A 15,850-nucleotide genomic window follows, 5' to 3' on the forward strand; every position below is an offset into this window, starting at 1 on the left:
CATCTGCCATACGGTGCTGCCATCTCTGGGACGTATTGACAATGAAAGCGGCTTCATTTTAAAACAATGCGCATGTTTCTATCTCTTTCCAGTCCGGACAAAAAAAATCGGAGGCCTTAGAACTTGAATGCACCTCGTACTACGGAGAGGAAAGAGCGTGATGTTCGGCGCATGGCTCTGGCGCGTCGTACTCCATCTGCAGCAACAATTCGAGCACCAGTCGGCGCCACAGTGACACAACGAGCCGTTAGAAATCGGTTACTTTAAGGACAACTCCGAGCGAGACGCCTTGTAGCGCGCATTCCACTGATGCCGAATGAGCGCCATAAGTGACTTGGGTGGTGTCAGGAGAGAGCCCACTGGAGGGTAGAGGGGAGGTCTGTGTTTTCCGATGAACGCTGCTTCTGCCTCGATGCCATTGATGGCCGTGTGTTGGTATGAAGGAGGCCAGTTGAGGACCTACATCTAACCTGTCTGCGTGTTACACACACTGGACCTACATCTGGAGTTACGGTCCGCGGTGCGATTTCGTATGACAACAGGAGCACTCTCTTCGTTTTCCGACGCTCCCTGAACGCAAATTTTTACTTCACTCTGGTGATTCGACCTGTTGTGCTGCCATTCATGATCAACATTGCATGCGGTGTTTTGCAACAGGATAACTCTCGCTCACAAACTGCTGTTGTAGTTCAGCATGCGTAACAGAGGGTTTAGATGTTGCCTTGGCCTGTCGTTCACCGGATCTGTTTCCAGGCGAGTACGTACGGAACCTTACTTGACGACAACTCCAGCATCGTCCTCAACCAGCATTAGCCGTCCCTGTATTGACCAAGTAAGTTATGTTGGAACTCCATACTACAAACTGACATCCGGCACCTTTACAACACAGTGCAAGCACATCTGTATGCTCGCATTCAACACTCTGGCGTTTACACCGGTCATTCAAATGGTTCAAATGGCTCTGAGCACTATGGGACTTAACATCTATGGTCATCAGTCCCCTAGAACGTAGAACTACTTAAACCTAACTAACCTAAAGACAGCACACAACACCCAGTCATCACGAGGCAGAGAAAATCCCTGACCCCGCCAGGAATCTAACCCAGGAACCCGGTCGTGGGAAGCGAGAACGCTACCGCACGACCACGAGCTGCGGACACATCGGTTATTAATGTACTAACATTTCACATTTGCAATTACGTCACATTAACCTGTGATTCTGCAATGTTAGTCATTTAAATATGTTACGTAGACAAAAGTATTCCAGCAATTTCATTACTGTGCATTTATCATTTTTTTGGTGTTGCAATTTTTTTTCGTTGGTGTAGTTAAGAAAGAGTTGAAAAGATATTAATGACCAATAGTTTTTATGGCATTGTGCATTCCATTAATTATTCGAATTGACACAAACCTGCCACTCTTTTCAGGAATACTTGTGATGTATTTTACTATGTCATTTACATAAAGAATGTTTTGCTGCTGTTTCGTGTTTTGAACGTTTCATATAATTGAGGTCCCATAAAATTGTTGAAGAAAAAGAGCAACAATCAGGCTTTAGTGGCTGTAGTCATTGATGACAAATCATATGAGTCGTTAGACTGAGTCATAATCCTCTAAAAACTTCTTCACTGACCGACGTTTCGATCCCTCTGCTGGGATCTTCTTCAGCATTCCGCTGGTGTTCCTGGATGCGATGGTGCTCAGCCGTCCAGGGACACCAGTAAAATCCTGAAGAGAAGCCAAGCAGAGGGATCGAAAAGTCGAAAAGTGAAGAAGTTGGTAAAGGAATATGACGCGACTTAACTCAGAAGAATTAGCAATCAATCAGGAATAACAATTGCTTGACTGAAATAATTTGTGAGAACTGTTGTGATTCAAAAGTTCTCATTATATGTGTGCTCGTGTGTATGTATGTCTGTGTAAATTTCTGACTCTGGAAGTGAAGAAATATGAAGTAAGACACAAGAGTTTTATTGTAATCGTAATTGAAAAGACATTTTTTCCCATGTTGAGATATCCAAATTCTGTATAGCTCTTTCTAAGCGACTTTTCCAGTCAAAGAATAAAATGAGCAAATCATTAATAATCATTATTGTTGTTATTATATTTTCACTATCTAAAAGAATAAAAGGGGGGTGACAGAATGTAGCTCTGTACAGATAATTTCCACCGTTGCACAAAATATAATGGAAATGGCTACCTGAGTTTGCACAATGGTTAATAGTTGGGGTGTACTTTCAAGAACAAACAGCTTCAAATGCTCTCTTTGATTTTCTATAAATTTTTTATATCGTCTCAGACGAATGCCATCATGGGAACCATAGTTGTCAGTCTGCGTTAGTACTCTGTTCTGACGAACTTCATGTTGACAGAACGTCAGATTCTCGCTTTGTTCTTGTTTCACTTATTCTTGGACGATGGTTGACGTCATAATGAAGCTGTGGTGCTACGCCAGATAATGATTGATGTGATTCACGATAGCATATGAAGTTTTCATCTCTGTGACTCAGGTGTAGCGCTCGGAGAAGCAGAGAATTTAAGTTCCTGGTGTTTCAGTTGGATGACAACACCCTGTATTAATTTCATTTCAATTCTTCTTTGAATTTATTAGTTTGTAGTATAACACATGGTTATCGCTGCCAGTTTTCATTAAGTTGTATTGACACTAGCTCCGGCCTATGGACATATAAAGTGTGATTAATATTAAAACTTAAACTTTCAAAACGCTGTAGGAATAACACCACTGGTCAGAATGACGTCAAATTGCAACGGAATATTATCGGAGAAGGGGGAAAACATATGGCAGAAGAAAAAAATAGTGTGAAAATTGATCAATAGATGGCGCTGCATGTGTTAGAATACGTAAATGAAAACACCTGTGATGCGCAAGACCCACTGAAGTTGGTATAAACACGCCGGGTACACATCTTTCCCTCCTTCCGCGTCTGCGACGTTCGCCATGACTGTCTCTTTGCAGGATCGCGCTCTGCTTGTAAAGCTGTATTACAAGAATGATGACTGTGCACACGTCACTCTGCACAAGTTTCGGAGACCGAAGGATGTGAAAAAAGTCGTTGGCGCGCGCTGACTACCGTGTGTCTGGACAAAATGATTCGGAAATTCGAAAAGTCGGGTTCTTTAGGTGTGCAACCTGGTAGAGGGAGGAAACGAATTGATTCGACGCGAGTGGAAGCAGTGACCACAGCAATGCAGGAGGAGACGAGTGATGGGTTCAAAGGTGTACTGCACGGAAAATTGCTCGAACATTAGGCATAACCGTGAGTACGGTGCGTATAACGCTACGAAACATCCATCTTTGTTATCCATTCAAAAATACCCATGAGCTCGAGTTATTTCCTGTTGACCTGCCAGCAAGAGAGGCCTTTGCTTTAGAATTTATTGTTTGCATGGAAGTGGACAATGACGGGACGTGGAAGATTTTGTGGACAGCCGAAGCCCACTACCATCCGACAGGATATGTCAATACACAGAACTGTCGAATGTAGGAAACAGGAGACACACAGGCAAATCAACCAGTACCACTTCATCCTGAAAAGGTCACTGTGTGGTGCGGGTTGACGGCATCATTTATCATAGGGCCATACTTTTTCGAAGAGACAGGTGCTTCCGGTCCTGTTACCTGTACCATCACTGGTAAGCGCTATGAGTGTCTTCTGCGTAATCACGTCATTACAACTCTCCAACAGCGTGGATGTGTGGATGGGATCATTTTTATGCAAGATGTCACATCTGCGCACATTTCAAATCCATTTGAGCAGCTGCTGCAGCCCCATTTCCCCACGTCCTGGCCGTTCCTATCACCTGATCTTATTCCGCGTGACTTCTGGCTGTGCGGCTATCTGAAAGATGTTGCGTTCCGATTGCAAATTTAGCTGCATTGAAGGCAAGCATTGCACAACACATTCTGAACGCGACCCCGGAAACACTGCGATCTGTTGTGAACATGCTGTTTCTCGATTTCAGCTTGTTGCAGAAAACGATGGTCAGCAAATTGAACATGTTTTGCGCCAGCCACACGGAAATTAATAATCCGATTTGATTTTGATTCATGATTTTTATGCGGTTTTTGGCCTCAGGACAATTAAAAACCGATGTGAGTAATGCTTTTTATGCGGTTTTTGGCCTCAGGACAATTAAAAACCGATTTTTCCCATCCGATGTGATATGACCCTGCCTGCTTACGTAACTAACAGTATCACGCCTGTACACCCATGCACACTGAGTAGTACAGTTTGTTTAATGTCAAACGTACACCTTAGGCACTGTTGTATGATTCATTTGTCATTAGTAGTCGACCACTATTAAATTACGATGCTTGCAGCACCAACTATTGCTACATTTTGTAACTACATTTTGTATATATTTATTTTTCTTCTCCCATACGTTTTCCCCCTTCTCCGACGTCATTCGGACCAGTGCTGTTATTTCTACAGTGGTTTGAAAGTTTACCTTTAATTATAATCACCCTGTATTATGGATTTTAGCGTAGACCTTTTACCATGTCTCACTAAGCATATAAGATGGTACTTTTATTCAATGGGAAAATTCCAACTTTGCTGGAAGATTAGTCTGTGTATTTACAGCTCGTCCGGAGTGCGTTTTGAGGACACCAGTTACACTACCCACGCTGTGACAAAACGGTAGTGAACACTCGAGGGCTCCGGTAATGGCTACCTTTGGTTGAATATTAATAACCCAAAGCTGATACAAATAAAATAACAACAATTTCTTACACACCCCTTTTTCTCAATGAAACTTGTCACATATGACATAACCAACCACCTGTAGTAAAATATGTAGCTGAATAATCCTGTTAACTGAAAGAAATTAATTTAGCGTACCGAATTACTATTACTGAATATACAGAATTTTTAAATATTTCTCTTACACAGTTGGCTCGTTGTCATATTTGAAGGCGAAATCAGGAATTATTTGTTTACGTGTTTAATAAACAACCATCTTGTTTCACATCCTTTTCTAGAGAGTTTTATGATGTGAATTACTACCAAAAATGGTATTAAATAACTGGATTGAAGTTAAAATGAATATACAGACTGAAATAAAACATGTTTACTCATTCTTTCGCTTTCTGCATTTTCGTAATTTAGTATACAACATGAGATGATGAACTTTGGTGTATTTAAATTATTTTAAATGATCTTCAATAGCATTTAATACATGTGAATGTAAGAAACATGAACATAAAATGCTGCTAAACGTGATAAAGATATACGACGATGAATCGGATCTTCGAAAGTACACACTCCACGAAAAATTCACGTAAATAACGTACTGATGGCACCGGTTATGCGTGCATCGATGTTTATGATTCTCGTTATATGGAGGGTATTGGGGCCTGAAGATCGTATTGACGAGATGCCGAAAATGGCTGTGAAAATAAAATAACAACTTCCGAAAACATACGGCAGTTTGGTGATTTTTCTTTCGTAAATAAAATACAAAATGTTGTTCAGAATCGAATAAGCCAACATCTAGCCTTAATCAACAGCGTTTAAAATACCCAAACTATACTCGCACTGAATAAGATGATTCCGCTAATAGTATTTATAGTAGGATGTGCATTTCAATTTTTTAACGAGATGTTTTTAAAAGTTTAGGAAGAAACCTGAGATAATTAGGAAAAATAACAGGAAACAAATTGTATTCAAAAAATTTAATGTACACAGAAGTTTCCTTCCGAATTGTGCACTCATATAATATTCTGCTGTACTATCAGCGCACTTTTGACTTTTACATATTTAATCACAAGTGCTTTTTCTTTGGACATTTTGTAGTATAAGTATCATACCTCTGCAAGGTGTGTTTTGACAATGAGTAAGGCCTGCATTGTTTCAACTTTCATTCTGTTATTCTGTTTTTTTTTTTTTTTTTTTTGTTTCCTGACCGCAAAGAATTCAATAAATACTGATTACCACGACGGAAACGGAATTCTTCATATCTAAACCAATCGAAAATACGACTTAACATGAATCTATTGCAGAGCAAGTTATAGAAGTGGCGCTTCCTAGCGCATGCAGTTGCGCAGTAAATTTCTAGCGTAAAATACTTTAACCAAGCGGAATCACGAAAAAGCATCCCCAAAAAGATGTTCGGGCAGTGGGATATTTTGGGGAAAAAAGGAACACTCCAGGAAAAAACGGAAGGAATGAACACCCTAATTTAGACCAGAGTTAAGTGCCGCGACTTTCGATATGTCAACTTTTCTTGTCGAAACGTACTATACACTGAACTTACAGACGATCTAGATCATAACAATAAAGAATTACACGTGATATTATGGTGATGTTCGCATTCTGAAGTACATTTTTTTCAGACTAATAATGATTGCACTGAAATTACAGGTTAACAGGTAGAAGTTCTGCAGAAGCACCTATGGACTTTACGTTCTTCCCCGATTCGTATAATACTCTAAAGCAGCCGTGACTCGAGCAGCCTGAAGCTTAACGTATAAGCTGACAAAATCGCTCATTCGCAACAGTGGCATTCTAGAAACAAACGATTCATATGCTATAATGAATTCCTTATGGTCTTCTGGATTCCATAGCTTGTAAGCATTATTAAAAGATATCACAAAAGAGTTATCTGTGAAAGTCTCATTTCCACTTATTTTATGACGCGTTGCGAGCGATTGGATTCTTGTCTTCAGGTGCATATCTGTTGATATCCATCCGCTTTATATTTTTCCAATACTTAAACACTCGCAACTTTCCAGAAACAGCCCAAAATTATTACATAAGGTTTAATAAAATCTTTGTATAGATAAAAGCATATTTTTATTGATTCCCTCTGAAATCCCAGCGTTCTTCGCATTACTGTCTTTGTAAACACCCACCATGTGACCATGATCTGCAGTCCCTCAATTGCTAGCTACATTTTGTCGTGGATGTTAAAAAGCAAAGAATCCGAATGTCACCATCGTACAAAATACGTTCTCATCTTAAAACAATAACCTAAAAATTAAAATACAGCCTCTAGGGTCTATGCCTAAAGTACAGAAGGTTATTTCCACCTATCAACGCTCTCCGCATGGAAATTCCTCCACAGTACGGCAGGTCGTGTAGATCTCACAGGAATCACACAGTACACCTTCTCTTAGACCACACTTATGCGGTATGGCGTTGACGACTCTCCATCCGCTAAATAACAAGACCTGAATAGAAACTGTGATGAGACTTTTTCTCTCGTGGCTGCGGAAATGAAACCTGTTTTTTGCAGAAAAAGAAGGAAAACTCATTCGCCTCCAAATGAGGCACCGCGCTATGCAAAATACGGAATCACTGACTGCGTAGCACAGGCTCTGTGACAATTCGTCGCAATTGGAAAGCGGAGACACGATTGCTGTAAGGAGCACCGGAGAAAGTGCAGAGAAATGCTTTCGTTTCTAGCGAATAAAAGTGAAATTATGAAGCCTGAAAGTGAATCTAAGTAATGAAGCTTGTACTTTAATCACTGCAGTTTGGAATTGGCGGAGAAAGTATTCGCAAGAGATTCGATTAATGAGAAAGCAGCGGAGAGGCAGATGCTGTCATATTTCCAGGGGAGAAGTAAACAAACGCTACTTCCATCGTTTTCTACCTTTTTTGTTTTCTAACCGCAACACAGGGTAGGAAGGCCACTGCCGTGGAACACGTGCCGTGTGGAAACTTAAATCTCCGCTAAGTCGGTGGTCGATAACGTAATGGACTGACAATGGTACGACTGCCAATTACGTCTTCTATCTTTGCAGAAGCGGGGTTTTGCAACCGTCTTCTTATTCAGCTTTTTCTTTCTCGTACTCTGGGTTTGTGTTTCTCGTGAACTACCGATTTACAGTAGAGTTTGCCACTTGTGTGAAAGGAATTTATTTCTAACCGTCTACCGCCAGCGCAGTTCAAATTTCCAACCGTAAGTTTTACAAAGCAGTTGAATGGCTAAGGATAAAGTAAAACACCGATTAAAGTTTCATAGAAATACAATTGTCGATACTACTGCCAAAAATCAATTTCTACTTTAATGGGTTTCTATATTTATTATTTTGTAAGTCGATGGAAGATGAAGCATCAAACGTGATATGTCCACCGAAGGTGGCACAAAAAATATCCATGTAGCAATGACTGGACTCGGTTAATGACACATATACTCCGACATGGGTTAAAACAAAACATAAAATAAGTCAGTTTTTGAAACAGAACAATAATGCTCCTGACAGCTGAAGGCCACTGAGACTTTCACTGACCTTAAGTTCGTTTAACACATACTTTATAAAAGTGAAAGTTCTATACGATTGTCAGAAAGTAGACACTGAATAAACAAAGTTTAAGTCATATAGGAAGCAAAATTGTCTAAGTCCAGCGTGTAGCTGTCAGAGTGAAACAAGAATAAATTTACAGGTCCACAAGTCTGCCTTGAGGACAGAGTCCCCGTCTTCTTTGTGAGTAGGTCCTGAAAACTCTATGCCCTCTGCTGACAACTCCCTAGATGACCAAGTCAGACATGAATGATAACGACGTCGTGGAGGTGGCTCTCGAGTGATTCAGGGAATCCTTGCAGAATAGGTGTCTGGTCCAGGAAATGATCTAGTCTGACCAAGAGCTGCCCTAGATACCACTCGGCGCAAGGATGCAGCTGGGACTATCTTCGATCACGTATCTTGTGGAAGACAATTAGTCCGTGAAACCCGCGGCTTTCGGGTGCTTCGATTGTCTGCTAGTGCACTGTCGGAGCATGGCTGTCTGTCTTCTAGAAAATTGTCCCCTGTGTATTAGGCATCTTTCAAGCACTGATGTGATGTTGGTTGCTGACACCACAGGCATTAAGCCTCGGTGCACCAACCCTCCTCCGAGTCATGGAGACGGGCAAATGGCGAAGCTCATCTTGACATCCCTGAACTGTTCGCTGTCGGTTGGGGGAGGGGGGGGGGTGTTGATGACGTCAATTTCCCCTATAGTGACATGGTGTGTGGAAATGTCAACGGCTGCTCCAGTTAGCTAGCTGCTAGCAGCTGTTCAGATGGCTAGGCCGTGACCAGGGTGGAGGCGACAGGTGGCTTTGTCCCTGGAACAAACGAAAGTCGAGGGACCACGACGAGGTCGTAATTGGTTGGCATGTTTGAGACACCGTGTGCCGCCCTCGGACATGTCCCTGTCTAATAATTTGCGAATTGCTGCAAGAAACCAATGCTGGTGTACCTTAGTAAAAAGAGTGGTGCACAATAGGGCTTTATGCGACAAACCGTGGCAGCTTGACAACCGAGTAGAGGGGCTGTGAAATGTGGGGTGCAGGACAGAAAACTGGGACCGATGGGATTGGCCTTATTCTTAGCAGGAGACTAGGCATCCTACAGGGCTGACCAGTAGGGTCCCAGGAAACGGATGAGGAACTCATCGAGAAGATGGTGAATTTAGGCATTTTAATTTTAAAGATGCAGACGGAACATCCCGCTAATCCATTTGAGGCAGGGCGGTAGGGTGCTGTGTGAACTGGGGTGATGCCCTATTTGTCACAGTATGTGTATAATTCTGCAGATGCAAACTGGGGACCATTTTATGTGACAATGGTGTCACGAAGTCGTACAACGTGTAAAAGGCGAGATATGGTTTGAATATTTTGACTAGTTGATGTGGCAGACTTGCGGCAAACGTATGGGAACCAGCTGCCTGTGTCTCTTGCAGTCTGCCAAGTGTGGCCTAAAAAAGGCTTTGCGAAATCCAAATAAAGCGTGAACCAAGGGCTGGAAGAGGCTAGCCAAGGGAAGAAACGGCGTGGAGGTGACTGCTTGTTCTGGAAAGTGGTTCAAGACGATACCATTTGGGTAATAGCAGTGTCCACTCCAAAAAATATGGTGGCTGGCCAGACGTCTAGTGAGTACCGCATCCCAGAGCACAATAGGAGCGGTTACAAAAGGTGCTGTTGGACAGCTACACCATCTGGGTGCGATCATTTTCAACTTCGAGCAGCAGCAAAATATCATTCAGTGTAGAGAGCTCATTCAGATGGTTCTGACAGGCTTACACCTCTGGCTGCCAGCCTGCTCCAGTCTGGCGGCCAATAGCGGCGTACCAGCCGGAGGATGTCGCTGGAAGTTGGGTTCTCCACAGTGTGGCGTGCGATGAGCTTCCTACCCAGTGGTAGATTGTCCATGATTCCTTCTGCAACTATGTACTGGCAGAAACACACTTCAGGATCCTTGTTGAACACCAGTGTTCGCATGTCGCATGGTAGAGTGACACGTCTTAATATCATAATTACAACGCGATAGGAACACGACCCACTGTTGAAGGTGGCATGCGGTTTTGGTGGGAGTGTTGGTTGAAACTTTGAAAAGAGGAAGCAAAGATTTATGGTCGGTGAATAATGAGAAAGGCCTGCCATACACATAATCACATAATTTTTAATGCCAAAAATGGTGGCTAATTCTTCTTTTTCAATGTGGCTGTAATTTCGCTGAGCACCAGTAAGGGTTCGGGACACAAAAGCGATTGGGCGTTCCACCTGAGCAATTACATGGGACAGTAGTGTCCCCAACCCGTAGTCCAACGCATCTCCTGCCAGGATAAGACGTTCAGCAGATTCATACGCTCAGGGACGAGGGGCAGAGAAGGGCCTGTTTTAATTCTCTGAAAGCTTTGTCACACGCTGGGGTCCACTGCCAACGGACGTTTCTCTACAGAAGGTGATGTAGTCGTTAGGCAGTGTTGGCCATATTGAAAATAAGCTACCGGAAGTAATTTAATTGTTCCAACACTGATTTGGAATGGGTAGTTTTTGTACTGCCTTGATGAACATGGGCGTGAGGCAGAGGCCAGAAGCATTGAAAACATGTCTGAAATATTCAATTTGACGAACAAAGAAACAACACTTGTATTTATTGTATTTATGATTGGCCTCTTGGAGGACCATAAAAAGAGCATTCAAGTTGTTGGCTAGGTCCTGGGCATCTTTGCCTGTAATGAGAATGCCGTTTAAGTAATTTTCTAGTACATTGCGAGAGAGGTGCTCCAGATATTGTTGAAATATCACTGGGACGCTGGTTATACCATGAAGAAGTTTGATGTACTAGAACAATCTGAAAGGAGTGTCAATTGCTGGGATACGTAGGGATCCTTGGTCCAGTGATAGAGGTATGTATCCTGTAGGTCAATTTCTGAAAACACTTTTCCACCCACTATACAGGCAGTACTGTCCTCTATCTTAGATAGCAGGTTCGCATCAGTGACTGACTAGGTACCACTGATGGTCATCTTAAAATCTTCACAATTTCATAAGGCACCATTTGGTTCTTCAACAATGACAATGGGCATGGCCCATTGGCATTTGGAGACTGGTCTGAGGATACCCTCATCTTGTAGACGCTGCAATTCCCCCTGAAGCCTATACCTGAGTGCAAACGGAATATTTCTAGCCTTAAAAAAAACCTTCAAAATCACTAACACATTTGAAAAATGTCTTTGACGAACAATTTTGTACCCAGGGAGTTGACAGTGGGGGCTGGAGTCGTGAATTTCTAACCCAAATGAATTAAAAAGGTCCATGCCTAAGAGACCGACAGCTCTCGTTGCACCCGCCATCAAAACCTTGGCGGTGATGGTGTGTAACTTGGGCCATAAATTATTCATGAACTTTTGTAAGGCCTTTGCTATAGCCACGCACTGGCTATCAAAAGGTTGGAGAAGAAGGGATCCAACGCTATAACTAGATTCCCTGTTGTGACAAGACGAAACTACTTCCATCCGGCTCATCAGACTAGAACACATGAAATATTAGTTCTCTGTATTACATTAATGAATAAAAGATTTACTTAACTTTGACACATTTCCTTGCCACAGGAGTCTGCATAATTTACAACAGCTACTGACTGTGAAAGCACCAGTTTAAGCAGTAAGAAACAAACCATTCTCTTGATGTAAGACTTTTGACATTAACAACAGTTCAAGTTCATTTGACACTTTAACAACTCATTGGTACTGACGTCTTCAGATAAGGTTATGAACTCGGGAAGACCGTTTCTTTGCTAGGCTCTATATTGACCTCCAGTGGGATGGCGCTGCTGCCGATAGAGGGGGGGGGGGGGGAGGCATGGTCTTCAGGAGCGCCTCCCGTGTGTTGTTGCGGATTCCAGTGAGACCTCGCTTACGTCTGTGGTATCAATTCGCAATGCTGATTTTGGTGTGCCAATGTGATCACTGAATGATACCACGTTCGATAATGGTCGTGGCAGACCTCATATCTGTGTGACAGAAGATGGTAATACCACTGATTTTGTCAGTTAATGGTGAGAGACTTTTGGTATGGTGTTGGAACACTGTCTAAACGCTGTGTCTGGATACTGTTCGTCCATGTGTAGCATGTCTGAGGGGTCCATGTGGGCACAGTCCACTGATATCTTAAAATTTGACTGACACTTCTGCCCTATGTCTGGATTTCGTACAACAGGTGGACTTTGCTCGCCAGTAATGCTACTGGTGTCGCTGATGACTGATGGAACAATGACTGCGGGAAGGAAGCTTTCGAGACGACGCTGGGAGCCATGTCTTTCCTTGGATTTTATAGATCCTATCAGACGGAAGTCTGTCATTGGGTTTGAAGACGATGTGTTATCCAAGCAAACACTTGTGAGGGTCCTGTAAGGTAGCTGAGGACCAAAGAGGTTGTTCGACTGACCTCATGATGGGAAGACAAGCTTCTAGGTATCAGTTCTAAGGTCATCATCCAGCGTATGTACCAAAATCGTATATCTAAGCAAGGAAGCAACATATGATTGCTTGCACTTGAGATTATTGCATAAAAAACGGCAGTTGCGATATAAACCCTGTAGACGGGCAATCCATTCCCTGTGTGATCGTCCTTATAGGACAGATAAAAAGCTTGTGGTTAGCTGCTGCCATGTATACTTCAGGTTCTCATACGGAAGGGCACTGGTCTCCACTTCTGGATTTATTTGTTGTAGTAATTAACTGTAGATAAATGTCTAGGCCTATGAATGCCAAAAGGAAAGCACGCCGCTGGTCGTTACCTGAGATATTGTGAGCCAGAAAATGCCGCTAAATGCATGGAACGTAGTTTGCCCATTGTTCGGCCTTCTTGTCGAATGACTGGAAAACTTGTGGTGCAGACGGGAAACCCTTGATTGTGGAGCTGATCTACATCTACATCCATACTCCGCAAGCCACCTGACGGTGTGTGGCGGAGGGTACCCTGAGTACCTCTATCGGTTCTCCCTTGTATTCCAGTCTCGTATTGTTCGTGGAAAGAAGGATTGTCGGTATGCTTCTGTGTGGGCTCTAATCTCTTTGATTTTGTCCTCATGGTCTCTTCGCGAGATATACGTAGGAGGGAGCAATATACTGCTTGACTCTTCGGTGAAGGTATGTTCTCGAAACTTTAACAAAAGCCCGTACCGAGCTACTGAGCGTGTCTCCTGCAGAGTCTTCCACTGGAGTTTATCTATCATCTCCGTAACGCTTTCGCGATTACTAAATGATCCTGTAACGAAGCGCGCTGCTCTCCGTTGGATCTTCTCTATCTCTTGTATCAACCCTATCTGGTACGGATCCCACACTGCTGAGCAGTATTCAAACAAGCGTACTGTAACCTACTTCCTTTGTTTTCGGATTGCATTTCCTTAGGATTCTTCCAATGAATCTCAGTCTGGCATCTGCTTTACCGACGATCAACTTTATATGATCATTCGATTTTAAATCACTCCTAATGCCTACTCCCGGATAAATTATGGAATTAACTGCTTCCAGTTGCTGACCTGCTATTTTGTAGCTAAATGATAAGGGATCTATCTTTCTATGTATTCGCAGCACATTACACTTGTCTACATTGAGATTCAATTGCCATTCCCTGCACCATGCGTCAATTCGCTGCAGATCCTCCTGCATTTCAGTACAATTTTCCATTGTTACAACCTCTCGATACACCACAGCATCATCTGCAAAAAGCCTCAGTGAACTTCCGATGTCATCCACCAAGTCATTTATGTATATTGTGAATAGTAACGGTCCTACGACACTCCCCTGCGGCATACCTGAAATCACTCTTACTTCGGAAGATTTCTCTCCATTGAGAATGACATGCTGCGTTCTCTTATCTAGGAACACCTCAATCCAATCACACAATTGGTCTGATAGTCCGTATGCTCTTACTTTGTTCATCTCGCATCTCGGAGAGGAGCGAAGAGATTTCCAGAGGTGACATAGAGGTGGCCAGCAGACACTTAAGTGTGGTTGCTCTGCGTCTGCTGTAGCAGTATCAACACCTGAGTGTTGATACTAATCGGGTCTCGTTCGACAAGGCCCTTTTTTTGCAACAGATGCGATCACGAGCCAACGAGAGGGGCTGCGGGCGACGTCGTGCTCTTACCAAAGGCATCGTTTAGGTCGTCTGCTGCCATAGCCCATCAAAGTAATATTTCGCTGCAATGTCCTAACGTATACATTCGTCGTACGTCCCACATTGATTTCCACTGTTATTTCACACAGTGTTGTTATTCTTTTAATACTGACGCCGCTGCTCTTCGTCGCTGAGTGAATGCCGTCGTCACTGCGTTGTCCGTGGTGAGAGGTAATGGCTGAAATGTCGTATTGTCGACACAGTCTTGACACTGTGATTTTCTTAATCATCTTCAGTAGTGACAAACGGTGAATGCAGGCTGAGATCATGTTTGGAGGACCAAGAGTTCCTGAGCTGTGGTTTGTTCGCCACCTCATGTCTTGAACTCTGTAACTGCTTCTCCGACCGCTGCTGGAAGCGGTGACAAAAGACTACGTTTCTAGAAGAACAGGGATCACTAGAATATCGGAAGATGAAAATTTAACTGCAGAGAAACCTTCTATTACAAAAACGAAAATAACTGTCACTATTGTTAAGCGGTAAACTGTACATAAAAACAGCGTTACTCACCTCAAACCAAGTGCCTTTACAGCTGGTCCGTTCAAATGATTTCAGTGGAAAAATTATGGTCATGCTACACTGGAATGTCAACTGAGTGGCCAAAAGTCCGGGAAAAGGGTAGTCCCATTTGAAGACGTGCCGCGTATCACGGCCGAGCGTTGCTGATAGACGTTGCACATAGAGCGAGTGCAGACACAATACCTGAGCAGTCTGTTACGGGCAGCCGGCCGAAGTGGCCGAGCGGTTAAAGGCGCTACAGTCTGGAACCGCACGACCGCTACGGTCGCCGGTTCGAATCCTGCCTCGGGCATGGATGTGTGTGATGTCCTTAGGTTAGTTATGTTTAAGTAGTTCTAAGTTCTAGGGGACTTATGACCACAGCAGTTGAGTCCCATAGTGCTCAGAGCCATTTTTGTTACGGGCAAGTAAGTAGCGAACAGGGCAGCACGTCGCGTTTTAGCCGACTTAGGATGTGGGATGATAATCTGTGCGATAGGCATGGGTCATAGTATGTCGGAGATTACACAAATATTCAGGTACCGCATGGCCGGCCGCTGTGTTCTAGGTCTATAGGACTGATGACCTCAGATGTTAAGTCCCATAGTGCTTCGAGCCATTTGAACCAGTTGAAGGTACCGCATGTCAACAGTGTATAGGGTGCTTTTTGAATATCGCTGAGACAACGGTTCCACAAGTATAAACCGCCATACAGGAGGTCCACAAGTGTTTAATGAACGGGCATCACGTAGCCTCCGCAGACCGTCAGCTGTGTCACATCACGCCGTTCTGAATCTGGGACGTCAGGAACCCACCTCTACATAGGACTGTACGGAGGCAAATTCACCGCAAATGCTTCAGCAGCCGACAATCGGTCACTCAGTGTAAAAAATAAATTACCAGTGGGAACTGTTTCGTGTTAACGTACGAGCAG

The sequence above is a fragment of the Schistocerca nitens genome, chromosome 4 (genome assembly GCF_023898315.1).
Source record: "Schistocerca nitens isolate TAMUIC-IGC-003100 chromosome 4, iqSchNite1.1, whole genome shotgun sequence".
Lineage (NCBI taxonomy): Eukaryota > Metazoa > Arthropoda > Insecta > Orthoptera > Acrididae > Schistocerca > Schistocerca nitens.